Source organism: Stigmatopora argus, chromosome 2, assembly GCF_051989625.1.
Source record: "Stigmatopora argus isolate UIUO_Sarg chromosome 2, RoL_Sarg_1.0, whole genome shotgun sequence".
NCBI classification, from domain to species: Eukaryota; Metazoa; Chordata; class Actinopteri; order Syngnathiformes; family Syngnathidae; genus Stigmatopora; species Stigmatopora argus.
In genome coordinates, this window is record NC_135388.1 from 15414138 (window position 1) to 15441310 (window position 27173).

The 27173-nt window shown below is 40.2% G+C and overlaps 1 protein-coding gene across 2 annotated transcripts in view; it reads left to right on the forward strand.

Annotated features, from left to right (window-relative positions):
• The first annotated feature begins 175 nt into the window (after positions 1 to 175).
• Positions 176 to 27173, forward strand: part of ankrd11 (ankyrin repeat domain 11) — a 75970-nt gene continuing 48972 nt past the window's right edge. For both annotated transcript variants that reach the window (XM_077588018.1, XM_077588019.1), the window contains exons 1-2: positions 176 to 657; positions 15370 to 15451. The gene's annotated coding sequence lies outside the window, so the exon portion shown is untranslated. The remainder of the gene's footprint in view (positions 658 to 15369; positions 15452 to 27173) is intronic.

Sequence of the window (27173 nt, forward strand, 5' to 3'; positions counted from 1 at the left end):
CGCACCCATTTTTCTATACTACCATTGTTTTGATTGGTCCTTGGGTTGCAAGAGTAGTGCGGGCTCTGGACGTGAAACTCAGCGTTTCGTCCACCATCTTGGGGCATTCTTTACGTATAAACAAGGGGGAGGGTTACGTCTAGATCCAAAATGGCGATAGTTTCATGGTGAAGGGTGACGTTGTCGACCAATCACAAGGCGGCATTCATCCCCCCCAAGCGTTTCCGTCCTGCGCCTCGAAGTCGAAGGCCGCTTGAAAATCGCTCGAATGGCTTCACGGAGGACGTTATCGGAGCATTCTTTGCTTTTTTGATGTGTTTCTTTTCCCAAAACAAACCCGCCGCTACACGATTGGACATATAAAGGTTTGCACTCGGAGTTGAAGACGAATTAGCTGCGTTGCAATCGTGTTTTTGTGGATATCGGAGTCGTCTTTCCTCTGTCTTCTTGTTGGTGTGATTGCTTTTTACAAGCTAGCGCTAGCCTAGTTTCTGTTGGGCTGCTTTTAGCTGCCATGGCGCTTGCAAGTCTATGCGGATGTCTCAGAGTCAGTTTGTGCTAAATCGAACTCAACAAATGGGAACATCTAGCATTGGCTGAACACACCCTGGCATTAATAAATGATTGCGATCCCCCTTTAAGGAAATTCACAATTAGGTAAGTGGGGCTTTTTTATTTTTTTGTTTTGTTTGGTTCACACGGTTAGCGCGGTATCAACAACAAACTGGCTTTAGCTGTATTGTGTGCTAAACTAAATGTTGTGACTAGCAACAAAGGTCAACTGCACCACTGTTAAGCCATGTTGTGAGCATACGTATGAAAGTAAATCAGCATTTTAAGCGTGTTGTTTTTTGTTGTTGCTGTTTTATTTTTAATTTAATTGCTTTTTTTCCACAGCATTTGATAAGCGCGATCGAATGCTTTCGTCTCTAGCAGTCTTGTACACTATTCTCTTGATAATGAAACTATTTTGGAACACGTTGTTGTGTTGGCTAACCAAGGCCCGCGACCTTTACTTATTTACTGGTTTGACTTCATAGTCCTGACGGCACAGCCACATAATATTTAGCCCCCCTTTTTTATTTTTAAAATAAACCTCTATTTCGTGTCTAAAAAGCAGGGTAGCAACCAATGGAATGCAGCAGTTTCCATGAAGAAATGTTTAAGCTCAACTTGTTTTTTTGCATGTAATGGTAAGAGGTGTGGTTTGTCGTTAGTAGATGTCAACTGTATTTGCTCAAGTGATTTAACTGCGTGTGGCTGTGTTTGTGAAAGGGGGAAAGCTTGATATGGTGGGGTTGTGGCTGAGTAGTTAGGCAAGCTCTCCCCTTTGGTGCAGGACCAATGGCGAGGAAAACACTGCAGTGCTGCTGCTGCTGCTGGTATTTTCCACAGAGGTATCCGTGTTTCTATCTAGCGTTTCTGAGTATACATGTTGATAATGCTGACTCATTTTTCACTTTTTTTCCCCCAAATTAAAAACCTCCCACTTTACTTTACAGTTTGCATATTCATTAGTTTCTTTATTCATTGTACATTATAAGGGATGAGCTATATCCCTTTAGGGTGGGAGCTTGATCACTTATCTGCTACATTTGGAATTTGAGCAATTACTGTTGTAGTCAAATATTTAAATATCAAATGAACACTCTTAATGGTACTCAGAGCTGCCAAGCTCCGTCGATCCCATTTCAGGAATACCCACGTACCATTTCAGGAGTTTTATGTTTTCAGCAGGAGTGAATGCAATTCACGCAGATTCGATAATAAATGTAAAAAAAATAACGGCCAATTTAAATCAAACTTATTATGCTCAGATAATTCACAATGCACTCGTGCTACCGAATTCATCCGGTTTATAGTGCAGTTGAATCAAATCCGTAAGTAAGATGGCAGAAGCTGTAGCAATGGTGTGAATTTTGAGGCATTTCAATTGGGAAATTTGGTACTTTTCCGAAATGGTTGCTTAAAAAATGTGACATTTTTGGGGGGATTTCCGGATTTTAGGGAGGTTGTCAGGAGTCTTGGAGTTTGCTTTGCTTGTCTGGAGTAAACTCTTGAAATTCCGGAGAAGTTGGCAGCTCTAGGTACTGAGAGCTTAAGAATTGAAAATGTCGTTTTTCTCTGATATTTGGAATGTCTTATGTTCTGTTAAACTGTTGAAATGCTTGCAAAAATCTGTGTTGGTCTTAAGACTTATTGCATCTATTACGTCCTTTGCAACTTGTTTGTTTCAGTGGAAATGGGGAGAAAACAATCCATTTGTTTTTGTTTATTTTGTGCAAATCTTAACCGTAATGATTACCTGATAATCTTTTATTAGGCAAGTGAGAAAGTTGTTGTGAAAGATTCACATTCGACGGGTAGTGTCAGTTACAACTTCCCTGATGGAAAATTGAGCAAGAAGATGGGAAGTGGAACAAAACGCCGAGCTATCTGGATGAGATTTTTTTCTCCACTTTGTTTTGTTTGCTGGTAATTTGTGTATGTAAACGCATTTGCCTGTATGTTCAATTTTACTTAGGTTTTTTGTTTTGTTTTACACCACCAAGTTCATGACAATACTAGGAATGACAGTTCACATATTTTTAACCAGAGTCAGAGTTCGGGAAATTGCAGACATCGAGTCCGCATTCGATACTTCTGCAATAACGGGGTCCCAGATCAGATAGTGCCGCAGCGGTTTCTGCTATAGCATACCAACATCCAATATTCATGGTGGTTTTTGGTGGTAATATGAATTTTATTAAAACACTGTGATATGATGAACTCGAATATGACAGGAAACGTCGCTATTGTTGTAGCAATGTAATAAGCAACAATTTCAATCTGCAAAAGTAGCATACAACAAACTCATTTTTTCCGCAAATGTGTATTTTGTACGTACGCGTGGAAATTATTCAAAAAAGTATTGTGATTATTCCCCAAGACCGAAAAAAAAACAGTGTAGGCTTGCTGGGAAACGTAGTCGTGCGCTCAAATCACAAATTTTAGTGTAAAGTCCCTGTGCCTAAAAATCATTGGTAATGTAAACTAGGATTAGCCTCAGACATGTAGGCGTAGACGCTTCGCTAAATAGAGCATTTTATTAGAGCCAATGTACCAGGCTGGCACCATCTTGGATGAGTCAACTTTCAGTGAGCTTGGTGTTCCTTGCTGTTAGATGCTAATATGTAATAACTAAGGTTATAATTTTAAACTTCTGTTCATTAAGAGTCCTTACATGTACCTTCATCAAAACGGCATTTTGATATTAGCCGTTTTTATTGGCCAAATTTGCACTTGTGCGCTTCCTTAGCTCTTAGCTTTCCATCATTATCATTTTCCCTTCTGTTACATTTCATCCCACATTGGGCTTACTTGTAGCTTCTATAGCAGGGGTGGGGAAACTATTCCACCAAGGGGTGCAGTAGGTGTGGGTTTTCATTCGAACCCATAAGGAGGACACCTTTTCGGCAATCAGGTGTCCTACAAGTGCAATCAGTGGCTTGCAGTCAGGTGGGTCTTGTTTTGTACAGAAATCTCATTGGTCAAAGTATCTGTACTGGATCGGTTGGAACAAAAACCTGCACCCACAGCGGCCCTCGAAGGTTTGCCCACCCCTGTTCATAGAGAGTGCAAGGGACTGTGGTCCTAGGCCCGTCGCGACAGCACATTTTCTCGTCTGATATATTGTTGCATAAATTATTGTTAAGAGGCAATATCCCGTTTTTTAATTTTGAAATGTTCACCGGAAGTGTGCACACTGAGATGCGAACTGTAAGGTTTACACTTGGTACAAAAATTGCACTTGTATTTTCCTAACACATGTTTTATCTGTTGTCTTTAATTTTCACATAGGTTGCAAATGCTATAAACTAGCAAGCCTGTCACAATATGCAACAAGTCCATCATTTGAATGGTAATCAAAAATTAATGTTCCTAGCTGCAATTTATTGCTGCATGCATGCTAAAACTTTACCCTTTGATTGCATGCAAGAATACAGTTACACGGATGTTTATTGGTCATCAACACAACGCAGAAGTTCTGTGTTGTGTTGATGACCAACCTTTAGTTCTGAACTAAAGTTCAGTCATAAAAAATCTGAAAACACATCTCGATTACGCATTGCATGCAAGAATACAGTTACACGGATGTTTATTGGTCATCAACACAACGCAGAAGTTCTGTGTTGTGTTGATGACCAACCTTTAGTTCTGAACTAAAGTTCAGTCGTAAAAAATCTGAAAACACATCTCGATTACGCATTGTAGTGTTAGCATCGCTTCAATGAGGCTAATGGTGAAAGACCACATACAAACCGCTTTAGTCTGCTATGAACCAATGGCAAAATTCTCTAAAATGCAATCTTTATGGTTAAAAAGTGACACTTTAAACAAAAACAGTCTTATGTCGTCCTAACTTCTCTTTGGTTGTGCTCAAGTGCTGACCTACCACTGCAGTACTGCATATTTTTAGCCAAGTCTGTTTCACTATTTTCAAAATGTAAGGTTTGCATTTGTGGCATGTTACTGCTTTTCCAGAGTCCCGTGTCTGACTTGGCTGGGTACTTTGTGAGTCTCATCTCAAAAAGGAATTGTTGTTTTTGCAAATGTTAAACATTCATGCAGAAAAACATCTACTTAGGTCATTTCAGCTTATTTTAGTAATCATTTGTGATGGCAAAAACTCCATGTTTGATTTGTAACTTTTAAATATTTATCTCCTATGGCTTCTATGACTTATTTCAGTGGCAGTGGAGTAGCCAATGCCTTGCCTCATTCACGTGACTTGAGTTGGCATGTAACTTCCTGCCAGAACTGTAGCCCTGCCTCAACATCCGGTGAACTAAAGTTGAACTGTACGGTTCAGTTTTAAGGCCAAACAAAGAGAAAAATGAAAATGCACTACCAGAAGGTCATAATATTAGTCATACATTAGTGGTACTATAAAAATAGTTGCAATATTAAGAGATGAGTCTGTACATTATTTATTTCAGTTCTGCTTTGCATGACTAGTGATGATTCTTGTTATTGCTTGCCTCGGCGATTCTGATTCACCTGGCTTGAAAAATATACACACGGTGAAGAACAAGGGTAGCAGTTGCTTCATCACTAAAATGTAATGGGACAAACAGCAACTCTGCCATCAACAATTTAGTCATCATAGAACTTGTTTGATGCAATGCTTGTCGCTTTACGACACTGAAAGCGACACTTGTGTTGCTTTACGACACTATCTTTTGAATTTATAGCCTTACGGATGAAAATATTTTACCTCAAATGACTTCACTAACAAGTATATAAGCAGATGCAATGTGAGAAAAACAGAAATGCAAATGGGGAGATTTATTTTTTGGGGGGAGGGGGGCATGGCAACGCTGTCCTGTCTCACAAAAAGCTATGCTATGAAATCCAAGATGAGTCTGTCCAGTTTGTTGGAGTTTTATTTGATTTATAAATAGGACTCTAACTTGGTATGACAAATTAATGGTAAGGTGAGTGATTTTAATTTTATCTTTTTTTTTTTTTACTGTATTACCAACTCATTTATCAGACAGTGCACTTTGTATACCCTACTCGGTATATATTTAGGTCAAGACTTTTGAGTGAGAGGAATGTCTATGCTGAGTACCGTAAATATACACATTGCTGTCGTATCAAATCAAAAGCCTTTATTGTCATCATACACAGCTGCGTATAACGAAATTGGTGGTGCTACATAAATAGTAGTATAAAAGTATAAAAAGTCACATCCCGGCTAGGTGAATTCTAAAATATTGCACAGATTCTAAAATATTGCACAGATTTCTAAGATATTACACATTATTGCACACCCGGAGATTATTGCACAGAAGGGATTGTGTGTCGTCCTAGCTCAAGTTCAGAGTCCTGATGGCTGTGGGAAAAACTGTCCTTAAGTCTATTTGTCCGTACTTTGTGAGACCTGTAGTGTCTGCCAGAGGGCAGCAGCTGGAACAGGTTCTGACCAGGGTGGTATTGGTCCCTGACAATGTTCCTGGCTCTGCTGAGGTAGCGAGGGCTGGCAATGTCACCCAGTGAGGGCAGAGAGCAGCCGATGATCTTCTGGGCAGTGTTGATCACTCTCTGCATGGCCTTTCTGTCTGCTGCCGTGCTTCCACGTACCACACAGAGCAGTATGCCAGGATGCTCTCCACAGTGGCTCTATAGAAGGTTACCAGAAGTTTAGTGTCCAAGTTGTTCCTCCTGAGTACTCTCAGGAAATGGAATTGCTTCTGCGCCGTCTTCACCACTGCCGTGGCGTTGGTAGACCCGGAGAGCTTGTCCGTGACGTGGACCCCCAGGAATTTGAAGGACTGGACCCTGTCTACACATACTCCATTTTTGAGGAGTGGGGCCAGATCTGTGCTGCGTTTGCGAAAGTCCAGGATTATTTCTTTAGTTTTCGTGGTGTTTAGTGTGAGATTGTTCACCAAACACCACGAAGACAGTTTGTTGACATCATCTCTGTAGGCCGACTCATCCCCTCCTGAGATAAGTCCGACCACACTGGTGTCATCGGCAAATTTGATGGTGGAGTTAGACTGGTGGGTCGGTCGGTGTACAGTCGTGTGTACAGGGAGTACAGAAGTAGACTCAGTACACAGCCTTGAGGGAAGCCAGTGCTCAGTGTAATGGAGGAAGAGAAGTGAGGACCAAGTCTAACAGTTTGTGGACGTTTGGTCAAGAAGTTCTTAATCCAGTAGCAAATGGAAGAGGATAGTCCTAGGTGGGAGAGTTTTTCAGCCAGAATGTCCGGTATTATAGTGTTGAAGGCTGAGCTATAGTCAATGAAAAGCATCCTCACGTAGTTTCCATGGTGCTCCAGGTGTCAAGCTCACCAAGAGCAGCACAAAGACCTGTTTTTTTAGCTCTACCAGCTTATACATTTGCAAATTTTGACACAAACATAACTGGTGGTACTGCTCTTTATGAAATGCACCCTTTCCCCATACTCCTTTTTGCCACGGGAAAGCGAGCCATTACAGCAGAAACAAGCGCTGGTCAATCGACTTTTGGCGATATAAGCTAGACACAAAGCAGCTTTTAGTGATGAGTTTTGCGCAAGCAAGGGCAAAGATTGCACTTTGGATAGATGAGAATATATCAGCGCTGCCAACTTATGCGAAAACGCAAACTCCGGACCCCTGACAACCTTTCTAAACTCCGGAAATCCCCAAAAATGTCACTTAAATCTTTTTGAAGCAACCATTTTGGAAAAGTACCTAATTCCCGATTTAAATGCCTCGAAATTCACACCATCGTTTCGGCTTCCGCCATCCTGATTCTACTGCACTGTAAACCAGATGGATTTGGTAACACGAGTGCAAAGTGAATCATCCGAGTTACAAGTTCTGAAAGAATGATTCGTCTTGTGCGGCTTCACTGTGGCAACCGATTCGGAATCGATTGCGTTGGTAGTCTCTCATTTTTGTTTTTTTCCATAAGGGAAGTATTATTAAGGCTGACTTAACCACCAGCCATTTGTTTTGAAACAAATCCTATCATTTCCATGGTTGTTCTAAAGGGAAGTAGGAGTACACAGCACTGGTAAGCCTGATCAATATGCCTGCTTCGGATAACCGCAAAATGGATGGCAATTTGTATTAAACTTCTAATAAGAAACCCAGACACTCGCAGAAGTTTATTGGTCCGTATTAGGCGAAATATCCCATGTTGAAGCCGTCTCCAAGAGGACCAACATTTTCACATTGCATAACATGCAAGTGTGGGTTAGGGACGAGCTGAAAAACTCATGTTAATGTTGTGGAAATTTGAATTTGCCAATAAATGATAATTTTTTTTATACTTTGTTCACTTTTTATACTTATTTTTTAATCATGCTGTACTTTTTCAATAGTTTGCAAAAACACAATATTTCAATTAAAGTAAAAACATGAAAATAACAGTTTGATTTAAATTGTCCTATGTTGTTATTTTTTTACATTTTATATCAATTTTGCGCGAATCGCATTGACTCCTGATGAAATTATAAAACTCCGGAAATGGGATAAGGGTACTCCTGAAATGGGGTCGACGGAGGTTGGCAGTTCTGATATCTTAACTTACCTTAATCTTTCTCCTTTCTCAGCTCTTTTTATGAACAACTTTTTTTCCTTGGTAATCGCTTTTTTTTACTTGAGCAGCATTGCTCGAAGACAGTTTTCTTCTCCGGGGCCATTATATGGGGGAAAAAGGAGAGCAAAAAAGGCAAAGATTCCCCCAGCAGACACAAATAAAGGCAAGAAGTCGGCACTAGCTAAGCAAAAACCCTGGAGCTTGGGACTAAATGGCGGACGAAGCACGGCATGGTAGTGTCAAAATAGAATATATAATAGAAAATCAGTAATTTGGTTGATGAATTCCATCTTCAGCCCACATTGTTCATTTACCTATTTAAATGAGGAAAGGTCCACGTAACATTGGGATGAAACATCTGTCAGAAAATTAAGGGAGGACACGAAGCCAAACTATTGCAAATGATGCTCCCTTACTACTAGCATACTGTTACAAGATAAGAATTCCAGACCTGCTAACCATTCTTCCTCTGCCCCACCAAATTTTAAACAGCAGACCCCAAATTAAATCAATAAACAATAGAATACAAATATTACTGAGTGAACGAGTGTTTAGCATGTCCTAATCATAGTTTTGTGAGGAGGAGTTCAGTCCTATGAAGTTTGCATATTCTCTACGCGCCTGCATTGGTTCTCTGGCAGTTTACTGCAGTTTTCTATCACATCCCAAAAAACAAGCATGGTTTCCCCATTGAACGCTCCAAATTATACCAAGGTACGTGTGTGTGTGCGTGTAAATGTCCCAGAGTGCTTTGCAATTGGCTGGCAAACAATTCAGATTCTACCCTGCCGAATGCCCACAGTTGCCTGGGATTGACCTTCAGCACACTTGCGACCCTTCTGAGGACAAAGGGAATGGAAGATGAATAAAAGAACAAAATAAAGAGAGAATTATCATGTAAATTGTTCAGTAATGTAAGAATGTATACAAAACAATAATGGATGTAGTAGTAAAAACATTTGAAAACTAGATGCCGTTGAAAGTGTTTTTCATTTTCTAGCTAACATTACTATTTCTTTGGGATGTGCATCCTCTTAAATAAGCCTAAAGCTATCAGACGTTAGAAAAATAAAACATTTTGTATTTGAATGTATGTGTCAATTTTATTTTCGTGTTTAGTGTTAGTTAACCTCAACTGTAAGGACTGTTCAATATGCCAAGATCGTCAGCACCTATCAGCATCATATTATTCTTGGTTCAGTACGTTATGGCTGACCCCCAAAAATTGATCTGCCATTTACAATTGCTCAGCCGTATTTTAGAGTTTTTTTGTGGTCTTTGTCAGAAAAGAGTTGTTAGAACATTCTTGGGACAAACAGCCCCTGCAGTAGACCATAAAGTGAGAGGATGTTGCAGTGCTAGTTGGGGGAGGGTGGAGATGTTATGGCCCGGCTGAATCTCAATCATCAAGGCCCTTTAGTGGGGCTGGCCTTTTGATGGGCCAGCTGCAGCCATTCATCTCATTATTTACATTGAAATGCAACAACAGGAAAGGGGGAAGGAGAATTGGGAGGTGTGTGTCTGCGCTTGCTAGATGTGAATGAAATGTAAAGACATACCTTAATACTAAAGAGAGGAGGTGCATCAGTTTATGATTACAGTTCCTAACATGTCTAGCCAACTACCTTTTGTTTTTCCATAGCCTGCTGTGGGGGAGTATACCTAACCATAACAAAGGATCTAAGCGCCCTTTTTGACCAGTGCGTGCATGTGCAGACGTCAGCTCTTTTCTGTATTTACAGCCAGACCGCTGGCTTTAAAGAAAGACCTTGTGATTCATGTCTGGCTCATTTTAACAACACACATTGTTTCACCTATTGGTAATTCTGCTTTTGTGGTCGACATATTTCATTTGGTGATATTTCCTCGTGGCAAACCATTTAGGTTATCAATTAGTTCACCTCATTCCTCATATTTCGATAGTACTTTGCTGTAATTAATCTGTAGTCGGCCCCTAAATGTGTCATGGTTTCTAGCACCGGAAAGGCTTCCAAGAGCATTCTGACAGAGATTTTAAAGAGCCTTGCTTTCCAAACAAAAAGATTTTGATAGCGAATTAATACGGTTTATTGCTTAATGCTTAAATGATACTAACCCAACTGTCAAAAGCATCACACAAGCTGAATATATAAAGATGAATTAAAACATAAACATAGTAGATCACGCAATGAAATGACATTTTTTAAATTACATTTATTTGGGAGGATATTCAGGAGTGATGTTGATAGCGCTCCTGGATTTTTCCAAATGGCAAGGTCTGCTTTGCTTATTCCTCCTGTACAGGACCTTGAATCATAATAGACATGCAACATTGTAGTAGTAAGCAGGTTTTTATGAGACTGCGTGGCACATGTCAAGGCTCGTGCAGTGTATAGCCACTCCCTATCCCAGCTTGTGGAGTTGCCCGAAGAGAGTTATCTTTGTACATAAATCTTCTTTATGAAATGTTACATAGACTAAAATACCTACTGAAGAATGTATTAATTGATGTACTCAGGGTATTGTCACTGTACTTGATTGTTGAATTGCCTAATGTACACAATGTTTGTGTGGTCATTTGTCGGTGGTATACCCGTCTCAGGTCAGTAGTGAATTTGTTTTATGTCCTTTTTTTAGATAAAATCGAGGGCGTTTTCACAGGCAAACTTGAGCGTTCTGAGTGATTAACAGTGTCAAAATTGGGTGTAGAAAAAGCTTTACACCAAGCCCGGCATATCTAATGTTAAGCCGGTCACCCAGTACATTTGCACGACCGTCGATGCGTGGCTGTATGGCGGCCATGGTTCAATCGTTCAGTAAGATGAGAAAGTGTCTCGAAACCTTTGACCACCTCTGTACATGCTCACAGAATCTTATCCCAAAACAAGCCCTCCATACAGTGAGGAGCATTCGGTGTGACGCTGGAGCTTGAAACTAAGAGTGTTTACCCCTTTTTGTCACTTTTCACCATTATCAATATACGTGCGTGTATGTGTGTTTGCGTGTGCGTGCATCCGTATATTTAGGTGTACTGTGGTACCTCGACATACGATCTTAATCCGTTCCGGGACTGAGATCGTATGTCGAGCTTTTCGTAACCCTTTGAAATGAACTAAAAACAAATTAATTCGTTCCAACCCTCTGAAAAAACACCAAAAACAGGATATTGGATTGGAAAAAATGTTCCATTTCTTCTAATTCGCCATCTATTAACAAAGTCACGCATAACTAGTGGTCTGATAGTAATAAAATGTGTTTAATAGAAGTAAAATTAGACGTTTTTTGCGAAGGGTAGAGACAGCAACATACACGGAGGCGGAGGGAGGGTGTTCGGGGGGACTTTATCCACGGCACTCGTTAACGAACAAACAAATTTAAATTAACTTGGATTAATATATACAGACACACTCAAACATACGTTTAATGTAACTTTACACAAAACTGAATTCTAATTTTGTTTTAATTTTTTTTTACCTTCCTTCTGGTCGGGTTAGCTGTTTGCCACGCCTCCACCCTCACTTTCGCTGGGCTGTTTGCTGTTGTATTCCCTTCAAAGTATTCCGAAAACGATGCACACAAATGTCCTCACAATAGGATAACCCACGACCACTTGCCAACGAGAAGTAGTCTTGAATGAGCGATCGCGGGAACTAAGGCTAAGGAATGAATAACAGCCTACCCACGTATTGATTGTGGGTAATGAAGTTTTATTCTGAGAAAGGGTGCCATTGCCTATCGGTGTTGTGTGCACGAGTATACTTCATTACCCAGAAAGCCCTCTTTTTGCCCGCGCATGCGCGTTGTGCGTTTCCTGGTCGAAACTCGTCTGAATAAATCGTTCAGTGCTCGTAGGTATCTGTTTTACACGAAAGAGTTGCGGCAAAAAAAGACAGTGTGCTACAATGATAAACAGCCTCATGTCATGGCCACCTGGCTTGGTCGCATCTCGAAATTTTGATCATATCGCGGACGAATTATTCGATCGAAATTTTCATCGTACCTCGAGCATGTCGTAGGTAGAGCTGATCGTAGGTCGAGGTACCACTTGATATGTACATCTGTTCAATCATTTTTTCCCCATTTCATTTTCTGAACCGCTATATCCTAACTAGGGTTGCAGGGGGTGCTGAGCCAATCCCAGCTGACTTTGGGCCAGAGGCGGGGGACACCCTGTATCGGTGGCCAGCCGATCGCAGGGCACAAGCAGACGGACAATCATTTGGACTCACACCCATACCTAGTGATAATTTAGAGTGTCCAATCCGTCTACCATGCATGTCATTAGAATGTGGGAGGAAACCAAAGTACCCGTAGAAAACCCACGCAGGCACGGGGAGAACATGCAAACTGGATTTGAACCCAGGACCCCACAGCTGTGAGGCCGACGTGCTAACCACTCAAGCCGCCGGGCCGCCCTTTTGGTCAATCATAAAATATTTATATTTTCATTGTGTAGAGCAACACAGAATATAGATAGAATGCTTTGCCCACAAAGCATTACCACACATCACATTCCATTTCAAGATGTTTTCTTTTTTCTTTGAATGAGATATTTTTCATCTCTGTGAGCTTGTTACCTTGACAACAGCAGAACATTTTTATCAAGGGCTGTTGTGCTTGTGTGTGCGCATGTTGAAGTAACCATGGCAAAGCTGTGCTGAGCAAAAAATTAATTGTCACAAACACTGCTTTCTCTTCATTGCAGCCTTAACCCTCCTATCTCTCATGCCACAATTGAGAACTCCACTTATATAAAATAAGGCCTTGAACCTATCGTAACAAAATAGTTTTTTTCGAATGACAAATGCACATTTTCCCATTTTTTTTATTTTGACTGCCTTCTCTACCTGACTTCTTGCTCTATACCTCATACTTACTCTTTATTGACTATCGTTGACCTTCTCTTTGCATTTTCATCTTGCATTTTTCCTTCTTGATCTTCTATTCTGTTGAGTTGGATAGAGGATAATTTTCCCTAGGTCCCTCCCTGACCCCATCAATAATATCGACACTTTTGTTGAAGTGATTTGTAAAGTATGTTATCTCCCATGCACCCTCCAGTGTCTGCTTTCTCCACCATTGTTGGTGCATTAAAAATCAGCTGACTACATCTAAGTAGTAGAGTTATTACAACAAGTTCTAATTCCCGTTTCTTGTATATATATTTCCGGCCAAATCAGACTTGTTTTTCCAAATGTATATTTTCCCAATTTTGGTCCATTACATCATCAACAAAGCAACTGTTTGGGTCTCGGTTAACTGCAAACCTTTCAGATTGCACACCATCTCTAGTATTTTCCGTACTATAAGTTGCAGTTTTTTTTAAATATATAGTTTGGCTGGGTGTGCGACTTCTACTCCAATGCGAGTCGTGTGAAATTATTTACATGATATGATATCATTCCACGTGTTATTTTACACTGAACAGTACAAAGGGCACACTAGACCTGCGTTGATCATTTACTACATTGGTGGTGGGTGAACTATTTTTGTACAGTCATACCTACACCATAGCGGTGGGCAGGTTCCAAGGCTATGTTGTTCTTTGGGCAGTCGGCTATCCATATGGCCAAAGTAGCTTCCACACAGACGATAGTCTTAAGAAATGTAGCAACCCTCTTTGCTGTCTTACTTAAAGTGATGGAAAACACCTTGCAAATGTTAGCCTCATCCTTCTTGATAGAATGAATGGTAGACTCATTTACTCTAAAATTGAGCGAGACAGTAACCTAAGTCTTCCCTTTCTTTGCCATATGAAGCAAGACCTTGCACTTTCCTATGATTTTTTTTGGGTGGTATGACGTAAAAGTCCGACAAATACGGCACATTTTACCAGTTTTGTTTTTATTATTAGATAGCAATCTACTGAGGTAATGCTAGTTATGTATCACATTCCTGCGTTTGTGGTCGATGCGTAGACATTAAACCTTAAATGTCTGTCTCTATTTTGATGTCGATGTTAATTTCCTGGTGGTTGTTTTTTATCGAAACTACACCAAAAGATGCTAGAAAAGTGAAAAGTCAGGTACTAGCTCAGTTCAGTTGAGTTTAATTCAAGCCCATTGGTGCAAACATCCCTTTTTTAATGTTCACTTGTGAATTATTGTGTGATTTCTCCCTTTGTCCATTCTCTCCTTAACCTACTATTTATTTCATCTACTAACATTTTGTTTGTCTATGGGGGGTGTATTCTATTTACTGCATGGATTATTGCAATCTATCAATCCTCAGATTCCTGCTGGTGACCTGTAATAGGTTACATGCCAGTAAATACACAAATACCTACAGTCTCATCCGTCTTGCCATGTAGGACATCTCAGTGAGGTCTGGCCTTAATCCTTTCCTACGCATCCACCTGCTATGCTGCTTCTTACTACTTGATTATGTGGTGTGATAGGAGGACCAAGCATTTTTTTCTCTATATTAATTATGAAATACCAATTCCAAATACATTGTTGTTCACGTACCCAAGGACTACTACTGAGCTACGTTTAAATCATTTTGGTTTTCAAATGTTATTTTACCCAATCTGAATTGTGGTCTTATTGCATAGAGTTTCTACACGGACTAGAATATTATTTAACCCAACACTGGGCCTCTGTTGAATCTGCTCCCATGTCCCGCCTCTGAAATCCTGATAAACCCTTGTCCTCGTACTTGGAAGTGAGCAGGGGGATGGGTGTCTGTCCAGAATTGTTGGTAACATGAGCACAGCTACAAAGGCTATTAGGACCAGTTTGCCTCATTTGTTTCCCCACTGCCCATTCCACTGTCTTGTCTGGTTAGGTTTTGCTTTGTGATTAACTGTTTTATTTTATAGTCAACCCGTGCAAATAATACCTTGGGTAATTGTGACCTAATTTTATTAGAACATATATAATTCCCCCTAGTGTGTTTGTGTTTTTATCCTTGTGCCCACCAGTTGTCTGGCAACCAATTCAGGGTGTCCTCTGCTTACTGCCCATGCTGGAATAGACTCAAATGCCACCGGGCCCCTAATAATAATAATTAATAAGCAGAATGGGAAATGAATGTATGAATATAAAATATAAAGCATATATTCATACTGAATAAACACCCTGACCCTTTTGTTAGGCAAAAACCCTGTCTAGTATACCCATGATTTTGACATGTAGCCCTGCCATGATAGTTTCTCCTGATAGCATTACTTTAAAGTATCTATTTGAATAGTCACATGAACACTTAAAGGTCAGAAAAAATACTTTAATGAGGATTCTTTATCAAATCGTGCCAATAGTGCCTTTTTGCCTTTCCCTCAATAAACATTTTTTCTTTTCTGTCATGTTTCAGAATTCCGTGGACACCTGAAAATAAACTGGTCCTTCTCTTTTTGGATTTATCTTACTGACCTTCTTCCACAACCATGGAATCGGTATGTTGAAGTCCCTTCAATGTTTGCTCCTTGTATCATGAAATAGGATACATCTGTTTATCTTTTGTTGTTCTTAGGTTTAAATGTGTTTGTTTTGCCATAAACAAAGGGAAAAGTTACTCATTTCGCATTGTGAAGCCAATCTCTTGCAGTCCTGCTGTTGAGCTTTTGCCTTTTTATTGACTTATTTATTTATTTTTAAGGCACTGTAACTGCTTAGCTTTGGGGGGACAGAGTTCCTTCTTTTTTACACCTTTGGAAATGCTGAACACTGATTAGTCATTGCTGTTGCATATCACAGAATGTCACACCATGACAAACCAGTTTTTGTAATGTAATTCCTCCAAAAGATGGCCCTTCCAGAGGCATTCCCTGGCACCTTCTTTGGCCACTCAAGAAAGAAAACTCAGTTATGGGACATATTTAATTGTTTTTTATTTTATGTTATTCAAAAAATTGCTTCTGAGGTTATACTGAATTTAGTACCGCGTTCCAAATTTTGCTGCCATACTAAATTGTTTTGCTGTTGTTTAAGCGAATAGAGTAGCCTTTTGTTGATCAAGAGTAATATTTAAGGATACATTTCTGTATGCATGCATGTTCATAATGCAAGCAACAGACATCCAGTCTGTTATTATATGTGCAGAAGGCTGAAAGCATGTCTGGCTGACTGAAAGCACATTAGTGTTCTGTTCTATCCATTGGAATGCTTGTGTTAAGTAAAGTGCTTAGTGGATACTAAACCTGTGTATTGCCGTCCTTTGTCAGAGGTTGTGGTATTGCAAAGGAAAAATAGGTCACTGTTTCAGTAATGCAGACTCAAGGCAAGTTCCAACAAAATTGCTTCATTATTAGCAAGTATTTCACTAAACATGGATACCAGAATTCTATATTGTTTATATCCACCCCAAAAACATGATGTGAGTGATGGCCATATTGTGCATTTGAAATTGAGCTTGAATATGCTATTTGTGTGCATCGTTTTTTTTTTAAACAGCCATGTATACTGGATACTTGCTGGGCAAAAAAAAGGTGTTGGACACAATTGCACCGGTGGTTTGTGATAGGTGTTCTTCTGTATATATCATTTATTCGTATTTTCCCACTCACAGCAGCTCTTCTTGTCTCTCTGTCTGTGGCATTGCACCAGCCAGAGCTGTTTCTGTTTACTTCCCTGAGCTCCCTATATCTGCTTACTGTCAGTGGAAACCAAGGAAACTGATCACAAAGCTTATTATGGTTGCCAGGAGTGGAATACACAGTATGCCTTTGGGCACGCAGGCACTTACACGCACACCCATGCACCACCCTCCACCATCCCCTAATGTGATGCCAGTCACATGGTTTCCAGGCAAGCAGCTCAGTAGATCAGAATCAAACTTTTTAAACACCTTATATCCTTAACATGGGCTACGCAGTTAGCACAGTATTAAAACTGTCTGTTGGCATTAATTGTCACGTGAAAATCCTCAGTTAATTTAGATCAGTGATTGCTTCTGCCTAGAGCTGGGCAATGCAATTGTGATTTTGAGAGCTTACCATCATAAAAACATTAAATCGGAGGAAAAAAAACAATTGGTCGCATGAGTTCAAAAGTGTTCTAAAATCTATGTTGTTGTATGACAAAAAACATGTCAAGTTTTGCTGAACATGAAGCGTGATAGGACCCAAACCCTGGGAAGCAGGCAAAGACTGGGAGTGAGAGTGCACTAACAAAATTTTAATGATTGTGGCAAAGTGGGAAAATGAAGAGCACAGGGCGTGGCGAGAGACAATCCGACAAGGACAGACAAATACACAGGTTTTAAATAAAGACATGGGTTAACGAGACAATCAGAAACACTCACACAAGCAGGAGATACACTATGGGCGGGGAAATGACAGATGAACACAATGGCTAATCATGGGTACGCGTCACGCAGGGGAAAAAACACAACAAAATTGATGCTGTACAACAGGTTTTTAGATTTCACTGAAGAAATAATTGGTAATTTACCAATCTGACCATGCATTTGAAGACTACCAACTGAAGGATATGTCCTCAATTATTGTCTTAATTTAAATAATAACAAGAATATATGACATGAACACTTGTACTGCCTTTGCACAGCCTTGGTGTCCCACGCTGTCCCTTTTGAAAAAAGATGTTATCTTCCCAAGGCCGAAGCTTGTCGAATAGTCAGGCTTTAGTTTGTTAATAAGTTGGTAAATAAATTATTGGTTTGTTGTGTGTCAAATGTTGATTTCTTATCATGAGATAAAGAAAATTTAAGGTTAAATTCGCGTGATAGCTACGCTATCAACCTCTCCACTCGGAAGCTGAACTTTACCTGCTGCTTTCTGACATGAAGTGGACCAGCAATGTACCAGATTTGGAATGAGGGTGTTGGGCTGCTAAGGTTTTGGCTAATGTCCGTGCGAGCTGACAAATTGTTTTTACTCACAGCTCGTGCTGGCTACATAGTGGTAAATAACACATTGATAAACTTTTAATATAATCATATGAATAACTATCAGTCAAGCGATCATTTAATCCATTTGTTAAACCATATTTATGTATATCAGCAATCACATTGTAAATAAAAAGTGTTTTCATAGTTACACTGCAGCATTCGTAACTGTTTCAAAACTTATAATCCAACAGTGTAAAGCATTTAATGTTGGGTGGACAGAAACTTTTTAACAAATTATTCTAATAAATGTCTGTGATACATCAGTTGATATTCATGAGAAAACAGCCATCTTTGCGCAAAGTCCATCGCACTGTCTTGTTCTAGACAAGGTTGGCAGCTTTCGGCGCACACACCATCAGAAGTTATGCCCATTTTGATGCTAGGAAGTGGTTATACGCCTAGTCTTCAGACTTTCCATTTTGTGCAAGTGCTATATATACACCACAACAACCAAAGATAACCCACCATTTTGTGCAAGTCTTGAGTGCAAGAAGGGCACTCACCCATTTATGGATATTTTGGGACGCAGCCTCTGTAAAAGAATATTACTGGACTCCAGTGTCCAGTTTAATTCCTGTAGCAACTCCCAACGTCTTAGAACCACATATGAAAGGCAAAGAAAACTAGTAACTCCCACAGTGCCTTTTGCCCCTGCCCCACACACACACACTGAGTACAATACAAGATAATTCATTCGTTTTCTGTACCGCTTATCATCACAAAGGTCGTGAGGGGTGTTGGTGCATATCCCAGCTAACTACAGGCACCAGGCAGGGGACACCCTGAATTGGTGGCCAGCCAATCGCAGGGCACAGGGAGACAGACAACCAATCGCGCTCGCACTCATACATAGTGGCAATTTAGAGTCTTCAACCAGCCTACCGTGCATGTTTGGGGATGTTGGCTGAAACCAGAGTACCCGGAGAAAACTGACGGAAACCCGAGGAGAACATGCAAACTCTACACAGGAATGTCCAGACCTGGTTTCGAACCCTTGATCTCACAACTATGGGACCTACCTGCTAACCTATTTTCCACACGTAAGCCCTTAATACAAGATAATAAAGCACTGAAATCCAATGCAGTGTAAAATGAACCCTTCGCTGCGCAACGACACGCTTGACATGAAAAAAAGGTATGCTACAGCACGATAGTAGCAACACTAAGCAACCTACACTACCAGCAAGTGTTACTTGGAATTGGCCATTTGCTTGACATTTCATTAGAGGATACAAGATGCACTGCATTTTAAAAGACCTTTATTTAGCAGTGGGTTCTGGAATTTGTGTGTCCTTTTTACTATGATATTCCAATAGATAACTTTCTCTCCTTGACACTCAGGAGAAATGTCCATGACTCCTGGGTGTTTCAAGCAGGGATGCTTGAATAATAAAATAAATGAGACCTGCAATTGTAAGATATTGGTATCAACAGATATTCTTGCTTAGGGACTGGATCTGAATTTTTAAACAGTGTTGTTTTTATTTGAAAATACAAATAGCTGAAATTCTTTTAATCACATGCTTCACTCTTCTTTTTTGCCCCTTTTATATCATCCATCTCCGAACTGTGCCTTGTTTCTCTCTGGAGATTAATGTGTGCACTGGGCAGCAGCTCTGAGCCCAGAACTGGGCCCTCCTGTCATGTTACATAACTCGCTCCGGGTAGAGCGACTCAGCCTTGCCCGGCTGGAGAGATGACTATAGAGGCTTTGTTTTGCCCACCTTCCCTTCTTCCTCCCCTCTTCGGCTTCTCCTCTTGCACTTCAGGCAGACTGCACATTGATACTCTATAGAAGGAGTCTGTTTTCAGGAAACAGGCTAGGCACTGTGACCTAGAGTGGAAGAGCACGAATAGCAACTAGTATGATGCGGCTCTCAAATATTTGGCAAATAAATCTTAGGTCTATTCGGTCACTCAGTTGAAGGGAATGTCTTTAGCACTAACCAGTTCTGACTTATAGTGATTTTACTAATTTACCTATCAGGTACTCCTGACTATAAGCCTTGCCGCCATTATTTATTAATTTGTTCATATATTGACTGCACAGGACCATAAAACTGCAAGATTCCAAATTTTCTTTCTTCCTCTTCCAGAGTCTCCTTAGTCCCTTAGAGTATAAAACTTATTAGAGGTTTAAAGGTAAACCGATTTGAATCTGTTATGTAATTTATATGTGAGACCTGAGTACATAATTGTTTAAAACAAGGGTGTCTTAAATATTATATACAATAAATATACTGTTAATCCAAAGTATAAATGACATATATATTGCTACATTTTTATTACCAAATCATTGAAATATTGCTAATTTTCTTGAAATGTAATATAATTTTGAGGCTGTATTGTTCATATATCTTGTGACTGTAAAGTTTTATTACGCTCTGCAGTGCAGTGTTTGGACTGTTATCAAATTCACATCACGTGGCAGCTCTCGTATTTATTTTTTGTAAATGGAATAGGGTGTTCTTTTGGACTGTTTTGTATGAGCCAGAAGTCCCAGTCAAATGTTGCCACCACCACCATACACCGTTTAGTTGTGATTACTTACATTATGTGTGCTGGCGACTTTTGAGGAGAAAAGGATAAGATAAAAATAGCCAGTTTTTGTCTGTCTGTTCTATAAAATTCCTTACATTCCTATATGTTCTTGAAGACATACTGGCAAAAAAACATTTATAAGCTTGTGTTAAAATTATACTTCCCAATGGTCACCTGGAACAACTCAAGCTTGATGGTGTCATTTACCAAATTGCATAATACAAGCCATAATGGATATGGGAGACTTTGACTCTGGTCGTTAAGACTAAACCAATAGCTGGGAGCAGACTTTGCTTTGATCTGACTTCTGCATCAACGGCATTGTCTGGTTAGTCTGATCTGCTGGGCGATATATAAGTAAAGCTTGATCTGATCGATAGTCTATAAAAAACTAGATGTAGATAAATGATTATTTGATTTATTTTGTAACTTACTGACACCACAAATGATACAAATTGATAACAATCATTGGCGGTTAATCCGGTAAACTCTGCCCGTTACTGATAAGTCAGCTGAACAAGTCTTTCTAGTGACTGCGTAGTGACTCTGCGATATTTTCAGATCACTTGCTTAACCCTACCACTGTTCCGAGGATTAAGTGTTGATAATGGCCTTCCACTCCTTCACTTGTCCTGCAATTCACTTAAACATGGATCTTCTTTTTGGTATTTAATTTGAAATTCCCACTCCTTAGCAGTGCGGTAGCCAAATGCTTCATCCTCAGAAACATTTTACAATTAGAGTCGTACCTTCTACTTAGGAATGCCTCTGGGTACGAAATTGTCACGTTACGAGACCCTTTGATATGTAAATGCCCATCCCAACATACAAAAACAAGATCCAAGTAACGAAATGCTCCAAAACGTAAATGCCTTTCCCGTATCCGTTATTTTATTTTGAAATTGTCTCTTTTGACCGCCGTTTGTCGTCACGCAGTTCTTGATATAAAATTATTGGTGCGAATGAAATGAATAAGCGGTCACTGTTATTCGTCGAAAAACAGAAGATAAGCAAGTGGCGTGCGATTGTCTAATATTGCAAGGCAATACGACCAGCCGTAACCCACCTCATAGCATCGCTATTGAAACAGAAGGAAGCATTACAAATGACGAGTCCTTGGAAACTGTTAGTCATTTGGAGTTCTACACAATGCTGAGTTGTTTAGAATTCATAAATTGAAGTTGTTTAGATGTGTGTTTATGTGCATGTGTTCCTGTGTTAACATTAGCTTCCTCCTTACTGCTGTACTACTGCACCAATAGAACATTTTTTACATGCTTGTTATTCATTTTAATACATTAATGAATGATTTTCTTATCATTTTCTTTCATTTATGTCTGGTCTCATACCTTTCACAACAAAGTGGGACACTTTAATCATTTTTAAAGGTTCAGTTGGTAGGTTTTTTTTTAGAACGGTGGAACGAATTACAGAATACACATATAAAGTACTGCTCTACTTGTGAAAAATCCAAGTTGCGAAAAAAAAGTTCTGGAACCAATTAATTTCGTAAGTAGAAGTACGACTGTATTTAAAAATGTTTAATGTGACTGCAATCCCAGCTCTCTGCCTATGCCTTTGTCCACTCATGCCTTAATGTCCATCATTTTTTTTAAAAAAACTATCTCTAAACAAATATTTAACCACACATTAAGACTTCAGAGAAGAAATAATTCTAAGTCTGTTAAAATGAACATGGCTCATTACTATTTGACTGCCCCCTGTACTATGCTAGGGTCATCGTTTTGTTGTTCTAACAAGTCTTGACTGGAAAAGATCTTTTATCATAAATAGAAGGGAATATTCCCATAAATGGGTGCATATAAGAACACATTACTTCCTGTTATTTACATATCTGTAACAACATATACAACATTTATTAAAAAAAATCATGTTATACTTTGTCCCTGACTGGACCTTCATGACATGCCTTCTTTAGAGCCACCAACATTTGACCTTGGTTTCAAGTAACTGTACTCTGGTAGAAATCCCAAACCTCCCCCGGGAGAAACTGAGCTTATTGTCTGTCACATTATAAATCTCCACACTTTTACACATTTATGAGCCAAATCAAGTGATGATTACTTTTTCAGTAACTATGTTCTATGGTGTTATTTTCTATAACAAATATTTTTTTTATGAATTATCAATTCTTATTGTCATGTGCACATTATCGTTGCCTTTTTGATCTCATCTTGGATTACATTTATTGCTTTATCCTAAAACATTGCTTTCTGTAAATTACAGCGGTTACATGGATGACTTTCCAAGTTATGAGTTTTGTAATTTTCTTGTTTTGTTCTGCTCCTGGAATGGCTTTCAATACATTGCGTCATGCAGTAGTCTGATTAGGAGTTGGGCAAGGGCCAACAGTCAGCCAGGGAAATAGAACAGGAAGCAGATGGAGCAGTTTTGGCTTAACCCTTCCCACGCCACTTTATCCTCTAGACCAGGGGTCTCAAACATGCGGCCCGCGGGCCAACTGCGGCCCGCGGGACGATAATTTGCGGCCCCCGTCTTAATATGAAAGATCAATTTTTTTTTTTTTTTTTTTTTTTTTATTTTTTTATTTTTTTTTTTTTTTTATTTTTTTTTACCCCTTTCCCCATGATGGCGCCGTTTAAGTGGCAGCCAGTGGCAGTAGCTCTGTCCACTCATGTTTTTCTTGTTTTACAGCATGTTTTACATGAAAAATTAGAGGGAACATTGACATGCACCTGCTTGTGGCAGGTGTGATACTGGTGTGCCGATAGCGAGCAATGATGATGTCGTGACCGGATGATTCGCCTAAAGACGTTTCGCCGACGGACGTTTGACAGACGGACAGGTCGTACTAGTATTTGTTAGTTTAATGATTAAATACAAATACTAGTATTTGTATTTAATCATTAAACGCTGTTTTCAGCTGGATTTGACCGAATTTGAGAGCATTTTGAGCCGTTTGGCGAATGGACGTCTATAGACGTTTTTTTGCCTCCATCGCGATATCATCCAGTATTTGTATTTAATCATTAAATGCTGTTTTAGGATGGATTTGACCCGATTGCTGTCATTTTACGGCTCGGTTCTGCTACATCTGCCTGCCCAAGAGTGCTTATTCCCGGACTGCCATTGATGGCAGACGAACATTGATTTTTACTATAATTTGGACAACACCGGCGGCGGGCCGGATTAAAAATCCTAACGGGCCGTATATGGCCCGCGGGCCGAGGTTGAAAAACTTGTACACACACGATCCGGCGGGGCGAGCGTTCGAATCCCGTTTCGGCGGAACCTCCGTTCGGCCGAATGAACGTTCGGTGGAACGTCCATTCGGCGACCTGCCCGTCTGTCAAACGTCCGTCGGCGAAACGTCTTTAGGCAAATCATCCGAGTACCGATGATGTCGCTCACACTGGTACTCAGTGCGCTCGGGGAGGTTGTCTTTCTGCTCAGACCAACAAAAAATTAGAGGGAACTTTGGTTCGGAGCTGAATGAACCAATCACGGTGAGGCATACGGCTCTGGAGGGCGGGACATCGGCCGGGCTGTCCAGTGCCTCGCTCACTCACTCATTCATTCCTCCAATCAGCTGGGCGGAGGAGAAGCCGTGAGGCCGATCACTCCGCTCGGCGCGCACACTCCTCCGCTGCTCTCAGCATAGAACTGAATGAGGCGCTATGATCCGTGATCCAGCCTGTGTCAGTGTCTGTAGCCATCTCCGCGATTGAAACGGAGAGCGAAAGTGCACATGCGCCACAAACCCGCGCGACTGAATGTGAAAGATCAACCCGAGACTCATTCCAAGTGGAAAAACATATTACAGAGCCCCAGAGATGTCTCTTTCAAAGCCTGCCGTGAAGAGAAAGGTCGGTGATGAGCACAGACAGTTTCAAGAAAAGTGGGGAGTGCAATATTTCTTTGTTGAACACAGGGGCACCCCGACGTGTCTCATTTACACTGAAAAAGTTGCGGTGCACAAGGAATACAATTTGAAACGTAATTGTACTACGAGACATGCTGTGGAGTACGAAAAATACCAGGGAGATGAGAGAGCCAACCAGGTTGCCAGTCTTAAAACACGTCTTCTGAGGCAACAGGATCTCTTCAAGAAGGCTACCAAAGACAGTAATGCAGCAGTCAAAGCTAGCTACGCCGTTTGTGAGTTGATTGATCCTGTGCTAAGTGATCCCAAATGGCTCATGGACTTGGCTTTTCTTGTTGATATCACACATGAGCTTAATGTACTGAACAAGAAGCTACAAGGCCAGGGGCAACTTGTCAGTGCTGCCTATGACAACGTGAGAGCATTCTGCACTAAACTTGTGTTATGGAAAGCCCAGCTCTCTCAGACAAACCTTTGCCATTTCCCAGCATGCAAGGCTCTCGTGGATGCAGGCACACCATTCAGTGGTGAGAAGTATGTTGAGGCCATTTCGAAGCTACAGGAGGAATTTGATCACAGATTTGCAGACTTCAAGACACACAAAGCCACATTTCAAATTTTTGCGGACCCCTTCTCCTTTGATGTGCAAGATGCCCCTCCTGAGCTTCAAATGGAGCTCATTGACCTGCAGTGCAACTCTGCACTCAAAGCCAAGTTCAGGGAGGTGAGTGGAGAAGCAGACAAGCTTGGGCAATTTTTGAGAGAGTTGACCCCCAGCTTCCCTGAACTTTCCCGAAGGTTCAAGCGGACCATGTGCCTTTTTGGGAGCACATACTTGTGTGAGAAGCTCTTCTCCACCTTGAACTTCAATAAGTCCAAGTACAGGTCCAGACTTACTGATGAGCATCTTCAAGCTCTACTGAGGGTCTCCACTGCTTCCTCCCTCAAGCCAAATGTGACTATGTGAGAAGAAGCGCTGCCAGGTCTCTAGCAGCAAGGAGTAGGCAAAAGAAGCCGTGTTCAGAATATTTCATGTTCAATGTTCCATTCAAGTTCAGAAAGTTAAAGGTTAAAGAGCTGTTAATACAGACATTTGAAATGGAATAAAAATAATTCATTTTCTCTACTTAGCCAGCCAGTGTATATCTACTGTATGCTAATTAGTATTATTTGGTTTTATATTACTGATTGATTTATTTTTTATTCATCTTTAAGTTAATTTATTTAATTCATTATTTTTTGTTAAAAAATAAAGGTATTTGATAACGTTGGAATGTTTTATCAGTGCTTTTCTTGTGGAAATCCTGATGCGGCCCAGTCTCACCCAGACTCGGCCTCTAGCGGCCCCCAGGTAAATTGAGTTCGAGACCCCTGCTCTAGACCCTCCTCCAACCTACAGGCTATTTTGAAGAATGGAAGGCAGGGTTGTGACTCTTTAGTGGGGGAAGGTAAAAACAATGCTGCTTAAAGTATTAAGTACAAGATGTGCTTGCCGAAAAAAGCAATACTGCTACACAGATCCAACATACGTGTAGCAAAGCAACCATCACTTCCAAATAACCTTGTCTTGCACGATGTGATTTCATCAAGGGATTAATTAGCATACATTTTATTTAAGTTCTTAGAAGTTTCTATTGCTATTTCTATGGCATTTTTCTGCTCACAGCCAGACTAGCACTAACAGTTTTAGTGCATGTAGAGCCCAAGACCATTCAGTTATTTCTTTGTCTCTCTTCTGGTGATAGTTTCTCCTGCAGACATATGAACCACTCTGGCTTGAGAGTTCACATGTTGCGAGGTGTATTTCTTTGCGTAAGGGACAGTGCAGATGGTGTAAGGCAGTATTTTGCAACCTTTTTTGAGCTGCGTCACACGATTTGCATTGAAAAAAATCTCAAGGCACAGCACGAGCTAAAAATCTTCTAATTTAAATCTATGTCCCCTAAATGAACAATATAGTCGTTGTAATCAAAGTTTTATCAACAGGAAGCAAGTAACTCCCCCAAATGATTCCAAAATTGAATTTTTCACACCAATCTAATCTTTGCGGAGCCTGAACAACTTGTGGTTTAAGTGACGTAAAAGTAAGTAATGTAACGTTTTAAATCTCATAATTATATGACTTTTACTCCCAATCTTACTGAAATCTCCTGCTATTACGTGAAAAACAATGTTGTGCTCACAGACACACACACACATCGCCAAAAGTTGATGCCCCAGAAACCAAAAAACTTCTGGTTCACGTGATGTATAAACAAGAAAATGACTTGAATCTCGTAACATTACGACTTTTTTTACTTTCAATATTACTTAAATCTCTTAACATTAAACAAAGACCAGTTTTGTGCTCACACAGACTTAACAGCGACAAAAGTTGAAGCCCTTGAAGCCAAACAACTTCCGTCCGGTTCACGTTACAGAACATAAGCAACAAAATGACTTTAATCACATTTTATTACAAGTTCAATCTTGTAATAGTTCAATCTATCATTTAATTTTCATTATTTTGATTTTAATCTCGTAAAAGTATAATTTTATTCTAATAAGATTTTTCTCCCAGAACATTACAATTTATGAATTGTAATTTCCCGCTGCACATCTCTAACTGCACACTACTGTGCCATGGCACAGTGAATGGGAAACACTGGTCTAAGGTACCCAAGGCCTGCTTTTTATATCCCAACAATTAATATTTTCGCCAAAATACCTACTAGATCAAATCAGTGTGCATAATGCGTAATCGGCATGTCAGGTAAAGGTATGAGTTTTCGACTCATGACTAATTGTACAAGGGCTTCATTAAACCTTTGTCCAGATAATGCAGCTGCACGATGATATGGCCGGGCAAAATGAACACACAGGT